The 14,000-nt window shown below is 41.4% G+C and overlaps 6 non-coding genes across 6 annotated transcripts; 1 reads left to right on the top strand and 5 right to left on the bottom strand.

Annotated features, from left to right (window-relative positions):
* Positions 1-2,268: 2,268 nt before the first annotated feature.
* Positions 2,269-2,341, bottom strand: Trnav-aac. Its single transcript has one exon. It is a non-coding gene; the product is annotated as a tRNA-Val (tRNA).
* A 96-nt stretch (positions 2,342-2,437) lies between these two features.
* On the bottom strand, positions 2,438-2,510 carry Trnak-cuu. The gene has a single exon. It is a non-coding gene; the product is annotated as a tRNA-Lys (tRNA).
* An 8,696-nt stretch (positions 2,511-11,206) lies between these two features.
* Positions 11,207-11,280, top strand: Trnan-guu. The gene has a single exon. It is a non-coding gene; the product is annotated as a tRNA-Asn (tRNA).
* A 510-nt stretch (positions 11,281-11,790) lies between these two features.
* On the bottom strand, positions 11,791-11,863 carry Trnav-aac. Its single transcript has one exon. It is a non-coding gene; the product is annotated as a tRNA-Val (tRNA).
* A 96-nt stretch (positions 11,864-11,959) lies between these two features.
* Positions 11,960-12,032, bottom strand: Trnak-cuu. The gene has a single exon. It is a non-coding gene; the product is annotated as a tRNA-Lys (tRNA).
* A 1,795-nt stretch (positions 12,033-13,827) lies between these two features.
* Positions 13,828-13,900, bottom strand: Trnak-cuu. The gene has a single exon. It is a non-coding gene; the product is annotated as a tRNA-Lys (tRNA).
* Positions 13,901-14,000: the final 100 nt, after the last annotated feature.

The following is a 14,000-nucleotide window of genomic DNA, read 5'->3' as shown; positions in this document are numbered from 1 at the left end:
ATTGACGGAATTGAACACTACGGAAAACGCATCAAAGTTCGTGCATATGTAGATGATCTAGTAGTTTTTGTCTCATCAATGAAAGATGTACGTCGTGCATGCGAGATTATTCTAGAATTTTGTGCCTGGACAAATGCACGTATTAACAAGGGGAAGACAAAATTACTTGGTCTAGGCACTTGGACCTTAAATCAATGTCCACAGGCCGTAGTAGCGCAGACGGTAGCGGCGTCAGCTGGGATTCCTGAGGTTAGGAGTTCGATCCCACGTTGAAGCAATTTCAATCAAACTCATCCTAAACGTACTTGGCCACATGATTGGATAACTCAAGTAGACAACTTGAAAATTCTTGGAATTACTTTTTCTTCTGAAATAAAAACAACAGTAAGAGACAATTGGCAAAGACAGTTCAACATCATACAAAATATTCTTATCACAAACACACACCGTCATTTCACTATTTATGGTCGCGTCCTATTCATCAAACAACATGTCTTATCACAACTTGTTCATATAGCTCATGTACTCCCTTGCAACAAAACCCAAGCCCTTCTCCTCCAACAAAAATGCAACAAATTTCTTTGGGCACAACGAAGAGAGCACCCACCCCTAAATGTTTTGATCCGCCCCCGACTCCAAGGTGGACTTGGAGTCACCTTACTTTTTCAATTCTTCCAATCCCTTTTCACCCGTCAAATCTTTAAATCTTTAATCCATCCCGGGGCTATTGAGAGAGCTGCAGCCGTTTATTGGTTGGGTCCACACCTCAAGAATCTCCTTCAACAAATCATCCAGCCCAGATTTAATGCAACCCATTCATCACATCCATACTTCACCACCGCACTTTCAACCATCACCGATCTACTTAAAGCTGGCATCTTCACATCGTCAACCGTATCCAATCACCGCGCCACCTACAATCACCTGATCGCTAACCTTGGGCAACCAGGGAGAACCGAAGTTGCGAAACCGGACCTCGACTGGGCTTCCATCTGGCGTTGGGTGGCAAAAATGAAAGGAAGAAACGCTGAACTGGTCTGGGATTTCAACCATAATCAGCTCCCTACCAAAATGCGCCTCACAAGCCTCAGACTTTCTAGAAATGACCAATGTCCTCTATGCAATGGCGGCCAAGAAACTGACGACCATCTTATGTTACTATGTTCTCAAAAAGTTCACATACGTTTATGGCTCCGAATTCAACTAACGAAACTTGGATGTCAAAAACCACTCAAATCAACAATAAATGGAGACATTGGAAATGGCCCCAATAAAGAGAAAATATTGGCACTCATCCAATCCTACATCATCACCGTCTGGACCGCCCGCAGCCAAAACCTCACCCCAGTCATCAATGAAATACAGTCTCTCTGGTCAAGCCTCCTTCATTCAAAAAATTCTCCCCAGATGTCACCTTCTAATCCATAAATATTCCCTCTCAAAATTCTCAACAGATTTCTTCTTATCTTTATACAAAATTGTTCTCTCATTACAATTAATATTTCTTGGATCCCCCCCAGATGTCGTATTGTTAAATTTCACATTTTTCACCAAAATCATTTGTCCTCTCTCATTTCCGTCTCGAAATGTTTCTTTTTCTTTGTTATGTTTCTCCTTGGGCACAGCAAGTCACTTATGTCACAAATCTCGTATATGCCCCAAGTATCCTCAAAGCAATTTAAATTTTAATCGTGACAAAAAATCGTTTAAATATTAAAAAAAACCGGGAGGCTGGTGGTTCGATCCCACCCAGGGGCGCATGGTAATTGAAATCTCTTGCTCTATTTTGAACTCGTCTTCTCATGACTTTATACCCGACTAAAGCTTGCATTGTAGAGTGCACACTCACGATATGGCTTCTTTAGCTGATGACTGTTGAATCTACTGAACATTTGCAGCGTAGGGTGCACACGCATCATGTTCATTCTCTCTGTGGAGCTACTGTTCCAGGTTCAGGTGTAATCTATCATAGATTCCCCTCTTCTGGTGTTTATGGACTTCTTCCCCATCCAGCACAAGTCATTTCCCACATTCCTAAAACCAAAGGGCATTGTCGATTGGCTAAAGAAGAAAGTATCTTAAGGGTTATAGCACCTGCACAACAAAAGCAGTCGCCATTGATCTCCCCCTGTCTGTTGACTTCTTCCGGATACAGCATTGCGAATATTTTCAGATTGTCAGATTGTAGATTTCATTCACAAAGAATATGGCCTTTGCATAAATTCCAAATATGCATCTGATTGATAGTCTTTCTAAAAAATACTCCCCTGTTTCCACCCAGGATCGAACTGAGGACCTTCAGCGTGTTAGGCCGACGTGATAACCACTTCACTATGGAAACTTCATGCTATCATTGAATTTTTCTGAAATGACTACAAAATACTAACGATGGTCTCCCAAAATTTAAATTAAATCTACAATATTTGCAAATATGTAACGCCCAACGGGGGGCTCGAACCCCCGACCCTGAGATTAAGAGTCTCATGCTCTACCGACTGAGCTAGCCAGGCTTGAAATTTTACTCTATTCCAATGTCATCAACCAAGTTTTATTGAAGACATTTTGTCCTGTCCGCTAGCCGTGAACGAACTTTTATTATGTTTGTTTGGTTTTGTGGGTAGTTCACAGTTGCCTAATACTTCTAATCGTCTAGATGAGATACACTACTATTACTCATTTTTTTTTACTTTTCTTCGGATATTATTTGTTCCCATAGCTTTTCTGATGCTTCCACCTAGGAACGAACTGCGGATCTTCAGCTTGCGAAGACGATGTGATAACCTCTCCCGTACGAAACTTTTAGCTTAAATTTTAACTGTTAGCTAATAACAGCTCGCGCGGTGCTAGGCTAAAAAATCAAACCAGCTATGATGCTTGCAATCACCTCGAAATTTTTTACCTCAACATAATTCCCCCTTTTTTTAGCAGAAATCAGCTTTTTCTTCAAGCTAGGGCGTTTTCTTATTTTGCTTGAAAAAATTAACCTGAAAACCAGCTTGAATTTTTCTCCCTAAATATATTTCCTAACTGTAAGCTAATTCCAGTATGGAAGTTTTCATCTAGGGTTTCGCTCCACTTTTTTTTAGCAGAAATCAGCTTTTATTTTCCTAGCTAGGACGTTTTATGATCTGGCTTGAAATAATTGACCTTAAAATCAGCTTGAATTTTTCCCCCCTAATATATTTCCTAACTGTTACAGCTAATTTTAGTATGGAATTTTTAATCTAGGGTTTCGCTTTTTAATTTGATCGCGAAATAAATCGTGATTTAAAAAAAGGTTAAAAAACGCTGCATATGGGGTAGTCCTAAACACAAAATAGGCCTACAGATTTTTCTATGTATAACCTACGCATAGTATAATAGCTTAATAGGTATGGGCAATAGGTAAAATGTTTAAAATATATATTTTTTAATTCTTTATTTTTATATAAGTTTTTACTTGATTCTATTTGATTAGTTTTATAATTTGAAGTCTAAGTGAAGAATTATCGACATAGCTATAATAGGATCAAATATTAATGGAAACAAATATTTAAGAAACATCAGAAGCTGCCAGACGGTAATGACATAGTCGGTACTGTGGACAATGCACAATCCGTGCGACAGGGGTGCCCTCTGTCAGTCCATCTGTTTGCCCTCTATATTGAACCGCTTTTAGTTTGCTTGTCTAGGGGTATTGACGGAATTGAACACTACGGAAAACGCATCAAAGTTCGTGCATATGTAGATGATCTAGTAGTTTTTGTCTCATCAATGAAAGATGTACGTCGTGCATGCGAGATTATTCTAGAATTTTGTGCCTGGACAAATGCACGTATTAACAAGGGGAAGACAAAATTACTTGGTCTAGGCACTTGGACCTTATATCATTGTCCACAGACCGTAGTAGCGCAGACGGTAGCGGCGTCGGCTGGGATTCCTGAGGTTAGGAGTTCGATCCCACGTAGAAGCAATTTCAATCAAACTCATCCTAAACGTACTTGGCCACATGATTGGATAACTCAAGTAGACAATTTGAAGATTCTTGGAATTACTTTTTATTCTGAAATAAAAACAACAGTAAGAGACAATTGGCAAAGACAGTTCAACATCATACAAAATATTCTTATCACAAACACACACCGTCATTTCACTTTTTATGGTCGCGTCCTATTCATCAAACAACATGTCTTATCACAACTTATTCATATAGCTCATGTACTCCCTTGCAACAAAACCCAAGCCCTTCTCCTCCAACAAAAATGCAACAAATTTCTTTGGGCACAAAGAAGAGAGCACCCACCCCTAAATGTTTTGATCCGCCCCCGACTCCAAGGTGGACTTGGAGTCACCTTACTTTTTCAATTCTTCCAATCCCTTTTCACCCGTCAAATCTTTAAATCTTTAATCCATCCCGAGGCTATTGAGAGAGCTGCAGCCGTTTATTGGTTGGGTCCACACCTCAAGAATCTCCTTCAACAAATCATCCAGCCCAGATTAAATGCAACCCATTCATCACATCCATATTTCACCACCGCACTTTCAACCATCACCGATCTACTTAAAGCTGGCATCTTCACATCGTCAACCGTATCCAATCACCGCGCCACCTACAATCACCTGATTGCTAACCTTGGGCAACCAGGGAGAACCGAAGTTGCGAAACCAGACCTCGACTGGGCTTCCATCTGGCGTTGGGTGGCCAAAATGAAAGGAAGAAACGCTGAACTGGTCTGGGATTTCAACCATAATCAGCTCCCTACCAAAATGCGCCTCACAAGCCTCAGACTTTCTATAAATGACCAATGTCCTCTATGCAATGGCGGCCAAGAAACTGACGACCATCTTATGTTACTCTGTTCTGAGAAAGTCCACATCAGTTTATGGCTTCGAATTCAACTAACGAAACTTGGATGTCAAAAAACACTCAAATCAACAATAAATGGAGACATTGGAAATGGCCCCAATAAAGAGAAAATACTGGCCCTCATCCAATCCTACATCATCACCGTCTGGACCGCCCGCAGCCAAAACCTCACCCCAGCCATAAACGAAATACAGTCTCTCTGGTCAAGCCTCCTTCTTTCAAAAAATTCTCCCCAGATGTCACCTCCTAATCCTTAAATATTCTTTCTCAAAATTCTCCACAAATTTCGTCTTATCTTTATACAACATTGTTCTCTCATTACAATTATAATTTCTTGGATCCCCCCCAGATGTCGTATTGTTAAATTTTCTATTTTTCACCAAAATCATTTGTCCTCTTTCAATTCCGTCTCGAAATTGGTTCTTTTTGTTTTTCTTTGTTATGTTTCTCCTTGGCCACAGCAAGTCACTTATGTCACAAATCACGTAAATGCCCCAAGTATCTGTAAAGCAATTTAAATTTTAATTGTGACAATAAATCGTTTAAATATAAAAAAAAAAAGATCCGGACAACCAGCGACCATAGCTAAATAAGTGCAGCAAATAATTTTAAAACAGTAACTGGATGGGTGACCAGGCTAATAAAGGAAGCGCCCGCGGAAAATCCCTTTTTCGTCAATTGGTATGGTAGCGAGAAAATTTCAAGCTACCTTCAATTAAAAATTGTTCGAGTGAGCGCGAAGCGCGAATGAGGAACAATTTGGATTGTATAAGAAAATAAGGAGACTTCAACTGTGTTGACCTTGTCTATTTTAGCTCTTTACAGCAGACAATAATTAAATTTTTTTCTTCTTGGTCTGATGTACGCCCTTTAATCCTCAGATCTTTGCGATGGTTTCTGTGCCTCCTTAGTGGGCGCCTCTGAAGCCACCGCGATTCTGATAAAATCTGTTTAAACAAATAACAAGAAGATTATTAAATAGGGTGGGTAGGCATGCGGGTTTTTGAGACAGTTGAAGTCTCCTTATTTTCTTATACAATCCAAATTGTTCCTCATTCGCGCTTCGCGCTCACTCGAACAATTTTTAATTGTAATTCAAAAATTCGTTCGACTTCAACTGTGATTTTAAAGCACCTAACATCTTGAGCCTAACTCGGAGCTCCCGCCATTATTAGCTCAGCTACTGTAGGTTCTGCAACTTCTCGACGATAGAATCTTGAAAAGGTGGACTCAGAGGCCCAGTCTGCTGCGCTTAATATTGATTGGATGGGCACGTCAAGCGTAGCTGCTTTGGACGCTGCCGCGCCTCTCGTTGAGTGCGCTGAAAAGGTGGATGTATCTACCCCCGCTTCTTCCAGTTGCTTTTTAATCCACCTAGCTATCGTTGACCCGCTAACGGGTTTGTGAGGTTTCACCGAGCCGATGAACAGCCGGTGCTCGTTAACTTCGCTTCTCAGGGTGTCTGTTGAATGAACATAGAGGCCTAAACAGTGGACCGGATCGATTGATTGATCCTCCAGTTTTTTCACGGTCAGTGACCTAAGCAGCCCAGCTCTTTGGGATTTCCTTGGTTTGCAAAGAGAGAAATTAACTGAGTTGTCCGAAAATATTACCGACTTCCTATCGATGGATGCCAATTCCGAGACTCTTAGCATAGTGGCAAATGATAGAAGAGTAACTAGTTTGCAGGCTAATGGGGGCAGGCCGAGATCTTCGCTTGGGGCCGTTTTAAAATAGTCCAGCACTATATTCAAGTCCCACGTGTTAGAATATTTGGGCTTCGGGGGATTACTGTTGAAAATTCCTTTCATCAGTTTTAGAACGAGGGTATGGCAACCTATATCAAAACCTTCAATTTGGTCGTACGTGCCGGACAACATTGAGCGATAAACATTAATTGTGCTGTACGCTTTCCCAGATTCAAACGCGTCCGATAAAAATTTTAGGATACTATTTATATTAATTGACACGGAATTGATATTTTATCCCATACACCAATTACGCCAAGAGCGCCAGGCGGACTTGTAAGCAATGTGTGTGGTCTTCCGGTTGGCTGCCAATAGTAGCTTAATAACTGATTCCGGAAGATTTTTCCCTTCGAAACGTCTCCTGACAACTTCCAGGCGGTCAGAAGGAAGGTCGGCTTCATGCAGAGTGGGTGTGGGTCGCCCAGCGACGACAGTAGCAGGTTCTCCGATGGCCTGAAGATGGCCGGGGTTGACGATGCCAGCTCTAGAAGGACTGGGAACCAAGGCTGGCTGGGCCAGTACGGGCAAACAAGAATTATTTCCGACTTCTCCCTCCTGATTTTGGAGAGGCAATTCTTTATTAGGAAAAATGGGGGAAACGCGTAACCTTTCAACCCCACCCAACTGAATGACAGCGCATCGTTCAGGGATGCCCCGGGCTGTGGGAACCAGCTGGCAAATTTCGGTGTCTGTGCGTTCCAAGATGTTGCAAAGAGGTCTATGTTGATCGGCCATTTCTCCGATATGGCCCTGAAGGCCGTCTTTTCCAGTTGCCGATCGCTCGCATCGTGGCTGCGTCTCGACTCCGTGTCTGCAATGGAATTTAGAGATCCCGGAAGGTAAGCGGCTTGAAGTAAAATCCCCTTCGACTCGCACCACGAAGCCATTTCTGTTGCCAATTTACACATCTCTTTAGACCTTGTGCCCCCCGCCTTATTCACGTATGCCACCGCCGTCGTGTTGTCCATCATGAGCAAAACGGCTATATTTTTCAACGAATGGGTAAATGCCTGAAGCGCATTAAATGCGGCCTGTAACTCTAATTCGTTTATGTGTCGCTTGCTATCCTCGAATGACCAGGGGCCATTCGACGTCACATTATTACAAACTGCGCCCCACCCTAGTAAAGAAGCGTAGGAGCAAATAATGAGTGAAGGTTCGGCCGTGGTTAGAGATTTACCATTGACGCTAGGTAAATGAGCGATCCACCAACGAAGGTCTGTGATGGCATCTTCTGAAAGGCTCACTTTGGTATCAAGATCCGCCGTGTGCTTTAAACGGTCGTTATAAAGCATTTGCAAATTGCGGTAGTGGGCTCTAGCAAAAGGCACCGCTGGTATCGCCCACGAAAAATTCCCCATCACGCTAGCAATTTCCCTCAACGAGGGCTTCGATTGAGAAATGAGTTTTCTACAAGAGGTTATTACCGATTTTACTTTGGGTTGGGGAAGCGACAGGGACATCGCGATTGTGTCGACAATCAAACCTATGAATTCAATATTTTGGGAGGGCTCAAAACTCGATTTTTCTTCGTTTACAATAAATCCCACTGACTCTAAAACTGATCTGACGAGGCCGACGTCCTCTGTCAATTTCTCCTTGGATGACCCTAGTATTAAAATGTCGTCTAAGTAGATCACTAGTCTGATCCCTCTTTCCCGAAAAAAGGCCACCAAAGGTTTTAGTAATTTAGTAAAGGCCCACGGGGCCGATGAAAGTCCAAAGGGTAGACAGTTGAATTGATAAACTTTTCCCTGCCATCTAAACTGTAACAATTCTTGGTCTGAAAGGTGCATCGGCACCGTAAAATAGGCATCTTTTAAATCTAGTTTTGCCAGCCAGTCACCCGGTTGGACAAGATGTTTCAAAAAGGAAAGACCTTCCATCTTGAAGTGATGATGAGTGACGTACTGATTTAACCCTTTTAAATTAATGACTGGCCTAAACCCACCAGTTTTTTTCGGAATGACAAAGAGACTACTAATAAACACTGGGTTCGCCACCTCCGATACCGCCCCTTTTTTCAGTAAGTTAGCTATCTCCTCGTTGCACAAAATTGTCTGAGGTTCCCCGAATGACATATTACACGGTTCAATTACTTGTACAGGTCTCTCAATTAAGTCTAGTTTCAAACCATCAGAGACAACCTCAAGGATCCATGGGTCTTTAGTAAATTGGCCCCAACACCGCGCAAAATTTCTTAGTCTACCGGCTACAATAGGCTCGCTCTCTTTTTCTATCTTTAATGAGTTAAAAGGAACGACATCATACCTTCCGCGGTTGTTGAATTGATTGTTGAAGCCTCTCGATGAACTTGCTCCCCTCTGGGAAGGGATGGATGAGCCCGGCTGACGGCTCTGGAAGTTGGACGTGCTGCCATTGCCCACGTAGTTCCCGTGTTGGCCACCACGGAATGATCTACCATTGCTAGATCGATTTGAGGGCCCGCTCATGCGGCCAATAGAATTCAGGGCTGCTTCGTCATTTGCTGCCTTAACCATCTCTTGAATGAAATGTGAACCAAAAAGAGAGGTCGATTCCTCCTCGTCAAATTTGTCAGGTTCTGAGAGGAGAGTAGTGAATGAAGGACTGGTCTGCTTTAAGATGTTTGCTCTACGGCGATCTGTCACATCATTTAACAGGCCTCCCCATAAATTTAAGGCCGTACGAACTGCCTCCCGACTAGCCGGATCTGCTTGCCTGTTTTCCCAAAGGAATAGTAATGGACGAGCAATGTCAATAATCTTATACTGTAAAGCTGAAAGAGATTTTTCCTGAGGGTCAATTAAAGCCTTCGAGGCTGTAGAGTTTTTGAGAGATTTTAATCGTCTATACATGGCTTCATCTAGCTCGGGGATCTGTAGTTTTACTGATTTCTTACGAAAAATCGGAGTAAATCTATTCCTCAAAACTTTGGCTTCGGCCGAACTAACTCCTTCGAACATCAACTTTCTTAATTTCTTCGATTTTCTTCTTGATAACTCGAAACTATACTCGTCTTGTCTAGTAGCGTCTGGATCTCCTGGTTCCGCCCCTGGATTTTCGTCCCCGGGGTTGGCTGGCCCAGCAACGGCTGGGTCATCAGGTAACTCGTTAGCGATTTCCCTACGTGCGACTGGTGCGACTGGGGGCGTTTTCCTTGTACGCTTTACGTTACCACTACTCGAATCACTTTCGGAACCTTCAGACGCACTAGAGCTAGACGGCATGACTGAACTGTAACAGAGCTAGAAAAACTCTGAGGATTAAAGGGCGTACATCAGACCAAGAAGACAAAAATTTAATTATCGTCTGCTGTAAAGAGCTAAAATAGACAAGGTCAACACAGTTGAAGTCGAACGAATTTTTGAATTACAATCTAAGATTTCTAGCTAGAAAAAACAGCTAAAACTACCCTAAAATTCCCAATGTGGAATTTAAAAATTTTAGTCTGAATATTTCTAGCTAAATACTCCTAACTTCGTAGCTATTTCTAGTGCGGAACTAGCTAAAAGTTTCGTACGGGCTACACTATGGCATACCGGAAGTCAACTGCAAGATTTTGTTCGTGTTGGCCTTAGTAAAAATGTAATGTTTGCTTTCCTTATGGGTGTCGTTAGCCAATCAGCATGCCTCTGTGGCGCAATTGGCTAGCGCGTTCGGCTGCTATCATAGATTCCCTTCTGGTGTTTATGGACTTCTTCCCTCTGCCAGTGCAGCGAGCCAGTGCAGCGAGCAAGTGCAGAAAAGAGTTTCAATGCCACATAACTAACGGACAAGGTATTTAGGTACATATGATGTGGTCAGGATGGCCGAGCAGTCTAAGTCGCAAGACTCAAGGATATATTCCTTGATTCAATATAGAGAAGTTGCAGTGTTCTGGTCTTCAATGAAGGCGTGGGTTCAAATCCCACTCTTGACAAACTTATGGTTTTCTGAATTCACATGATCATCGCATTGCAAAATAATTAGAGAGTTTGCTTTGATATAGTGATAGAGAATGCCACGATACAAGGTCACCAAGTGGTAATACTTGTCGATTTTCTGTAATTTAAAAAGATGTGACAATACAATACGAAAATGATGACGCTCACTCACATCAAGCGATGGTGTTATAGTGGTTAGCATAGTTGCCTTCCAATCAATTAACCCGAGTTCGAATCTCGACTATCGCAATTTAGCTATTATTGATAGTTCTTAGCAGACTAGTCAACCTACGGAATTGAAGTCAATTTTCAACAATGATACATTTTAGGTAAAAATATGGATTTTCATTTCTACTTCGTTCACACATGAATAATTGACATGATAACTTCTTATAAGTCATATCTTGCATTGGTCTTGAAGAAAAATAAAAAATACTGCTTTGACGAGCTGGCAAACACCACTTAAATGAATTTGAATTTGATATATTTACTGTTTCGCTTATTCAAAGCGATTTATTCTTACAGGATATGTAAATCAATGTCCAATACACCATTTAAAGTTAATTGAATTAATGAATTCATAAAACATCCATGATGTTTATGAAATAGGAACAAGAAGAAATTCTTCCAGGCACAGCATAGCACAGCACAGCTGCACAAAAATGTATTGTTTGATTTCGTAATGGGTGTCGTTAGTTACTTAACATGCCTCTGTGGCGCAATTGGCTAGCGCGTTCGGCTGTTAACCGGAAGGCTGGTGGTTCGATCCCACCTAGGGGCGCATGGTGATTGAAATCTCTTGCTCTATTTTGAACTCTTCTTCTCATGACCTTATACCCGACTAAAGCTTGCATTGTAGAGTGCACACTCACGATATGGCTTCTTTAGCTGATGACTGTTGAATCTACTGAACATTTGCAACGTAGGGTGCACACGCATCATGTTCATTCTCTCTGTGGAGCTACTGTTCCAGGTTCAGGTGTAATCTATCATAGATTCCCCTCTTCTGGTTTTTATGGACTTCTTCCCCATCCAGCACAAGTCATTTCCCACATTCCTAAAACCAAAGGGCATTGTCGATTGGCCAAAGAAGAAAGTCTCTTAAGGGTTATAGCACCTGCACAATAAAAGCAGTCGCCATTGATCTCCCCCTGTCTGTTGACTTCTTCCGGATACAGCATTGCGAATATTTTCAGATTGTCAGATTGTAGATTTCATTCACAAAGAATATGGCCTTTGCATAAATTCCAAATATGCATCTGATTGATAGTCTTTCTAAAAAATACTTCCCTGTTTCCACCCAGGATCGAACTGAGGACCTTCAGCGTGTTAGGCCGACGTGATAACCACTACACTATGGAAACTCCATGCCAACATTGAATTTTTCTGAAATGACTACAAAATACTAACGATGGTCACCCAAAATCTAAATTAAATCTACAATATTTGCAAATATGTAACGCCCAACGGGGGGCTCGAACCCCCGACCCTGAGATTAAGAGTCTCATGCTCTACCGACTGAGCTAGCCAGGCTTGAAATTTTTCTCTATTCCAATGTTATCAACCAAGTTTTATTGAAGACATTTTGTCCTGTCCGCTAGCCGTGAACGAACTTTTATTATGTTTGTTTGGTTTTGTGGGTAGTTCACAGTTGCCTAATACTTCTAATCGTCTAGATGAGATACACTACTATTACTCATTTTTTTTTTACTTTTCTTCGGATATTATTTGTTCCCATAGCTTTTCTGATGCTTCCACCTAGGAACGAACTGAGGATCTTCAGCTTGCGAAGACGATGTGATAACCTCTCCCGTACGAAACTTTTAGCTTAAATTTTAACTGTTAGCTAATAACAGCTCGCGCGGTGCTAGGCTAAAAAATCAAACCAGCTATGATGCTTGCAATCACCGTTTTATGATCTGGCTTGAAATAATTGACCTTAAAATCAGCTCGAATTTTTCCCCCCTAATATATTTCCTAACTGTTACAGCTAATTTTAGTATGGAATTTTTAATCTAGGGTTTCGCTTTTAATTTGATCGCGAAATAAATCGTGATATAAAAAAGGTTAAAAAAACGCTGCATATGAGGTAGTCCTAAACACAAAATAGGCCTACAGATTTTTCTATGTATAACCTACGCATAGTATAATAGCTTAATAGGTATGGGCAATAGGTAAAATGTTTAAAATATATATTTTTTAATTCTTTATTTTTATATAAGTTTTTACTTGATTCTATTTGATTAGTTTTATAATTTGAAGTCTAAGTGAAGAATTATCGACATAGCTATAATAGGATCAAATATTAATGGAAACAAAAATTTAAGAAACATCAGAAGCTGCCAGATCCGGACAACCAGCGACCATAGCTAAATAAGTGCAGCAAATAATTTTAAAACAGTAACTGGATGGGTGACCAGGCTAATAAAGGAAGCGCCCGCGGAAAATCCCTTTTTCGTCAATTGGTATGGTAGCGAGAAAATTTCAAGCTACCTTCAATCTAAGATTTCTAGCTAGAAAAAACAGCTAAAACTACCCTAAAATTCCCAATGTGGAATTTAAAAATTTTAGTCTGAATATTTATAGCTAAATACCCCTAACTTCGTAGCTATTTCTAGTGCGGAACTAGCTAAAAGTTTCGTACGGGCTACACTATGGCATACCGGAAGTCAACTGCAAGATTTTATTCGTGTTGGCCTTAGTAAAAATGTAATGTTTGCTTTCCTTATGGGTGTCGTTAGCCAATCAGCATGCCTCTGTGGCGCAATTAGCTAGCGCGTTCGGCTGCTATCATAGATTCCCTTCTGGTGTTTATGGACTTCTTCCCTTTGCCAGTGCAGCGAGCCAGTGCAGCGAGCAAGTGCAGAAAAGAGTTTCAATGCCACATAACTAAGGGACAAGGTATTTAGGTACATACAGTCCCCTCCATAAGTATGGGATCACCCCGCGCCGTTCCATAAGGCGGCGTGTATTTTTCATATGGGTTTTTCGGGTGGCAAAAATCGAAAAAATGACATAAATTCACCAAACTTGGGATTTATGTCATTTTACGTTTTTTCTATTGGCTGAATTTTTTTCAGATTTTTTCCCCTATTTTTTATGCCTAGAAAAGTGGCGCACAAAGTATCGGATCACTCCGACGCCGGCCGTGTTGTCTTATGGCGCAAATGGGCTTTTCATATTGCTTTTTATGCGTGTCAGGCCGACGTGACAACCACTACACTATGGAAACTTCATGCCAACTTTGAATTTTTCTGAAATGACTACAAAATACTAACGATGGTCTCCCAAAATCTTACTTAAATCAACAATATTTGCAAATATGTAACGCCCAACGAGGGGCTCGAACCCCCGACCCTGAGATTAAGAGTCTTATGCTCTACCGACTGAGCTAGCCAAGCTTGAAACTTTGCTCTATTCCAATGTAATCAACCAAGTTTTATTGAAGACATTTTGTCCTGTCCGCTTCCGGCAATGGAACCGGAATGGGAGCCGGCAAGA

This window comes from Daphnia pulex, chromosome 2 (genome assembly GCF_021134715.1).
Source record: "Daphnia pulex isolate KAP4 chromosome 2, ASM2113471v1".
In the NCBI taxonomy this organism is placed as follows: Eukaryota; Metazoa; Arthropoda; class Branchiopoda; order Diplostraca; family Daphniidae; genus Daphnia; species Daphnia pulex.
The sequence above is the reverse complement of the archived record's forward strand: the minus strand, read 5'-3'. Positions and strand labels throughout refer to the sequence as shown.